General features: G+C 39.5%; 1 pseudogene; it reads left to right on the forward strand.

The window, feature by feature from the left end:
* The first annotated feature begins 5,226 nt into the window (after window positions 1-5,226).
* Window positions 5,227-5,344, forward strand: LOC126093071 (5S ribosomal RNA; annotated as a pseudogene).
* Window positions 5,345-5,576: the final 232 nt, after the last annotated feature.

The raw sequence follows: 5,576 nt of genomic DNA on the forward strand, positions 1-5,576 counted from the left end.
TTCATTCCATTGTTATAATCTGTAACACCTGAGGATATAATTACATTAATCCTCAGGGGGGTACACGCTTACTTTGTGTACCATGTGTTTGGCAAGCACAAGGAGCCCTAGCTAATATGGTATTTGCTTATACAACTTTACACATCGGTACCATATTTCTCCAACACAGAATTACAAAGCCACCTGATTATTTAACAGAGAAACAAACATTTTTTTTTACTACATCAGTGACAGATGTTTACGTAATTACACCGTTGGATAACTTCACACTTATGAAATTGTATTTTGTCTGTACTTTGTGAACTGTTAATATTTTTTTTCGGACCCATTGTGATACTATGAGAGCTTTGAATGATGTATTTGGTATGGGATCATGATTTTTAAAGTACGTTTGAGGTAGATGACGCTACTGAAATGAGCAGAGAATTTTCTTTAGGTTTTGAAATTATTACAGAAAGCAACGACGTTTTTAAGATTTGACTGAGGTGTTATGATATTATTACGACGACGATGTGTATTATGTTGCTGAGGTATGTTTATGATTAATAGGCTGGTGCTATATGAGTTATTTGATTATGCTACGTATCTCTTATGATGAAATATTCAAGAAGTGTCGACGAATATGTATATGTATAATGAGGTAAGGAATAAGGAGTAGTGGTTAGGGACTCTGATTTATGAAAAGATTGTTGGAAACCAAGAATCGTACTTTAAGAGTTATGAAATGTATGTAAATGCGTGAATGTATTACAATGCCGACGAAAATTTTTTGGGCACTGTTATATCAATAGCATTTTGTTTCTACAGATTTGTAACGCAAATTCTTGACCTGTGAAATATTTTTATATGGGACTGTCACTGTAGCAGAAACTGCTGTCGTAAATATTTCAGTAAGAAAGGTAAGTGACTTTGACGTAATGCGTTTTGGGCGCCCAGCTGAGAGGTAGTCGTCTGACAAAAGAAAGCCATTAGGTGGAGAAAAAAAGAGGCCATTATCCTCGCCATTGACATTCCTTTAGAGAAAGCATCGCAAATACGACACGCTCATTACTTGGAAAGATACTTACGTCTGGACACCTGATTATGACAAGCGTCTTTCTACGAGAGTTGAAAGAATTTCTACTAACTTATGAAATTTCACATGACTATTGAATGATGTTTTTATGCTTTGGTTTGCGTAATTGCTTATTTCATTTGATACCTGTTTTCCAGCTGTGTTGCAGCATTGGTTTTATAAAATAAACTTAAATGCATCTGCTAATGTGAACACTTTCTGTCAACAGATTTCTTAAATAATTATTTTCTGATCCACATTCTTCGAAAAAGGAGCTCTTGGAATGGAGAGAACAACAAGAAGGGACTAATAACAGTAACTGCATATATAATTTTCTTTTCAAGTACTTGGTAATTTTTTTTTGTAGAATAAATTGTGATGCATCACTCTAGTGTTAAGATGTGACATAGGTATTAAACATGGCCATTTTTACTGTAATATTTTTTCTGCTTGAGCTTTGTCATGCTTAGGTATAAGTTATAGCATGTACTGCTGCTGTTTGCCAGGCATAGTGTTACTGAAATTGACTTTGTGTTACTCTTCTAAGCCAGTTTACTACTGATTTATTTTTCTTGTTTGCTGCACATTGCCTTATATTAGTTGTAATATTGCAATTGCTTTGCTAATTTCTATAATGCTGCTTGCTTCGCAAACCTGCATTTTTTTCATTGCTGTTTGCATTAATTGTTTTGTGCTGCTGCATTGCTTCATCCCTTAGTTTATCATCTGAGCTCAGTAGATTTAAGTTAGCTTAAGAGGGGTAGACTATATAAGAAACTGACTATGGAGAATAGGTAAAGAATGCATTGCGAAGTTATATGAAAAAGATTTGGGCCGAAATGAGTATTGTACAATCAGAAATAATTATTTTGAAAGAAATAGGAATAGAATACAGGAAGGAGGTAAAGATAGGACTTTTTGGGAATAATGATGAATGAAGGGAGGGAGATCTCCCAGAAACAAAGAAAGTTTTGTTTGCAAAATACTGCAATAAAACAAAACCTGTCCTTTCCTTGTGTTATCCCACTATGTGTTTATGTACCCTCGTTTATTTGTCTTTTTCCTGTCTTTATGTGTTTAGCTGATGAGAGCTATGTTGTAGAATTTTTCTGATAATATGTTATTTTCTTTGTAAAGATGTTTACACATTATTTATTCTGTTTTGTTTTGGTGCTCATGTGTGAAGTTGATGTTTCGAAAGTTATTCTGATCTTTTATGTATGTACTCATGTCATAATTCCTGTAACACTGATGTATATGTCTATTTCGATTCTTTTGTAAAGCCTGTACTACAAATGTTACCTGTATTGTTATGTTTTTAATGATGGAATTTGTACCTTTGTAATTGTATTCTCATGTTATAATATTGTAATTGACACCAGTTCATCAAATTAAGTAACTTGTAAGCATTCATTTCACTGCACACATTTCTGTTGGTCATAGTAATGCACAATATGTGAGAAGTTGGGACTGTTAGTGTTTGCACGTGTGTTAATAATTCAGCAAGGGACTGGATAACAGCATTGCTGGTTCTAAGGACAATTCCAAGAACTTTGTGAATGCACAAGTGGTGGTTTATGGACTTGCTATATTCTCCGCAAGACTCTTCGATGGTGATTGTGCACCTGCACAGTCGCAACAGATGGCTGCTGGCCGTCTCTACAAGGACTGCAGTGGGTCTGCATCTCTGGTGGCCCACCAATACCAGTCTCTACCAGGACTACAGTGGGTCTGCTCTGTGATGACCTACCTACCAATATTCTTCAAAACTTCGAATGACTCGGCTGTGGGTTTGCTCTGTTGTGGCCCATTACCTGTCTGCATGTCAAGGGTCAGCACTGTCTTTCTGTTGGAAGGACAACACTACTTCTTCAAGACTGCATGGAAATCCACTACTTCTGTGTGCAATTTCTTTTACTAATGAGACTTTGTGAAAAAAAAAACTGTAATTCCTATTATGATGAATGATCAGGATTATCTTTATGGACTGTGAGAAAATTTTAGCTTTTGACCAACATTGTATCAATAAGTGTGTGTGCATTTGATTTCTTTGTTATTGTAATTACGATTATGAAAACTTTTAACAAATATGTATTGCCCAGTGCCCAAAACAATTTGTAAAATTTTTTGTGGGGAGCATGGGGGCTATGTAAGTAGGCTGTTTAGGTTTTTTTATTGGTAACGCCACATAGCGCTCTGTATGAAAATCACTGGCTGTGCTGTGTGCAGTCTGTGGCTAGTTTGCATTGTTGTCTGCCATTGTAGCGTTGGGCAGCTGGATGTGAACAGCGCATAGCGTTGGGCAGTTGGAGGTGAGCCGCCAGCATGTGGGGAGAGAGATGGCGGAGTTTTGAAATTTGTAAAAATGGATTTCATGAGCTGCTGTATATATTATGACTTTTGATGACTATTAAGGTAAATACATTGTTTGTTCTCTATTAAAATCTTTCATTTGCTAACTATGCCTATCAGTAGTTAGTGCCTTCAGTAGTTTGAATCTTTTATTTAGCTGGCAGTAGTGGCGCTCGCCGTATTGCAGTAGTTCGAGTAACGAAGATTTTTGTGAGGTAAGTGATTTGTGAAAGGTATAGGTTAATGTTAGTCAGGGCCATTCGTTTGTGGGGATTTTTGAAAGTCAGATTGCGTTGCGCTAAAAATATTGTGTGTCAGTTTAAGCACAGTCATGTATAATTGTTCTAAGGGGACGTTTCACTTGCCATTGCCAGTCTACATTTTATATCCTCTCTACTTCGACCATCATCAGTTATTTTGCTCCCCAAATAGCAAAACTCATTTACTACTTTAAGCGTCTCATTCCCTAATCTAATTCCTGCAGCATTGCCCGGTTTAATTCGACTAAATTCCATTATTCTCGTTTTGCTTTTGTTGATGTTCATATTATATCCTCCTTTCAAGACCCTGTCCATTCCGTTCAGCTGCTCTTCCAAGTCCTTTGCTGATGTATGAGAGAGGTGAAATACCCTCAGACTTCAAGAAGAATATAGTAATTCCAATGCCAATGAAACCAGGTGTTGACAGATGTGAAAATTACCGAACTATCAGTTTAATAAGCCACTGCTGCAAAATACCTCATTGTATATGGTACTGTAAATATTCGAGAATGGAAGTTTAGATTGTACTGGATATTTATACCACACATATAATGCAGAATGTTAAGTACATGGTGATTACAATAAAACTATGGCTACTTGAGAGAGTCCCATGAAAAACTAGTGATAGCTGGATAATGAAACTTAGTGGAAACGTTTGCAAAAACATGCGGAAGAGAAATAACGAATAAACTATTGAAAGAACACATTTTCATTTCCACACGAGTTGGTCTAGATCTGATGATCTTGGTGGTTAGGCAATGTGGAATGATTAGGTTTTCTCCAAATGTGTGACAAGATAACCAAGTGAACTCGCGAGCAGTGTTTGAGAGGGCTCCATCGTGCATCAAAGAAGTTGAGTGCAAAGCAACTCTCACCCGTAGAGCAGGAACCACATGTTGGCGAAGTAGCTCAAAGGAACGTGTGTCGTTCGCGCCGCATGTCCTTGATCCTTGGGGCCCGAGTTCGCCAAAGGAAAATGGACCGTTTACGGATTCTGCTGTGAAGCCACGCCACACTGTGACGCGTTCGCTGAGCAGGGGGACTTCATGAACGTTGGTTGCTGTTGACAAACCTCAGATGTGCAAACTGTACTTGTTCACTGCCTCAGGGAGCGTAAAGTGTATATTATTTCACAAAATGTGCAAACGTAACAGCAAAGTCCACTCGCACGACACGTGGCAAAAGTTGGTGAATAGTGTGAAGTTTGTACAGATAACATTTCACAGTCGTTCGCAGAACTTTTCGAATGGTGAGTCATGCCGCATTCAACTGCCGTCACTCAGCTCGCGCACCCCCTGAAGATCCCACACTGTATCCACATTCTCAGCCACTGCAACAGTACCTTCAACAGTTTGTGGCGCAATTAAGCATCGGCCTCTCTCACGGGCAAACCCAATCATTGGCCGATCGTTCCAAGGTGTGCAACCATCAACATCAACAGACTGGACCCCCCTCATGTGGAAATCGGTACATTTGTGTACCTGTAGGAAGAACGCGTCATCCTATAGCTATCTCACAGTACAGGGTGAAAATTTGAAATTTACACACTACATCCAGCCCGGCAACGGCCTTGCCGCAGCGGATACACCGGTTCCCGTGAGGTCACCGAAGTTAAGCGCTGTCGGGCGTGGTCGGCACTTGGATGGGTGACCATCCAGGCCGCCATGCGCTGTTGCCATTTTTCGGGGTGCACTCAGCCTCGTGATGCCATTTGAGGAGCTACTCGAATAGTAGCGGCTTCGGTCAAGAATACCGTCTTACGGCCGGGAGAGCGGTGTGCTGACCCCACGCCCCTCCTATCCGCATCCTCCTCCGAGGATGACACGGCGGTCGGATGGTCCCGGTAGGCCACTCGTGGCCTGAAGACGGATTGCTTTATTTTTACATCCAGCCCAAGCAAACTGTTCCAT

This window comes from Schistocerca cancellata, chromosome 7 (assembly GCF_023864275.1).
Source record: "Schistocerca cancellata isolate TAMUIC-IGC-003103 chromosome 7, iqSchCanc2.1, whole genome shotgun sequence".
NCBI classification, from domain to species: domain Eukaryota; kingdom Metazoa; phylum Arthropoda; class Insecta; order Orthoptera; family Acrididae; genus Schistocerca; species Schistocerca cancellata.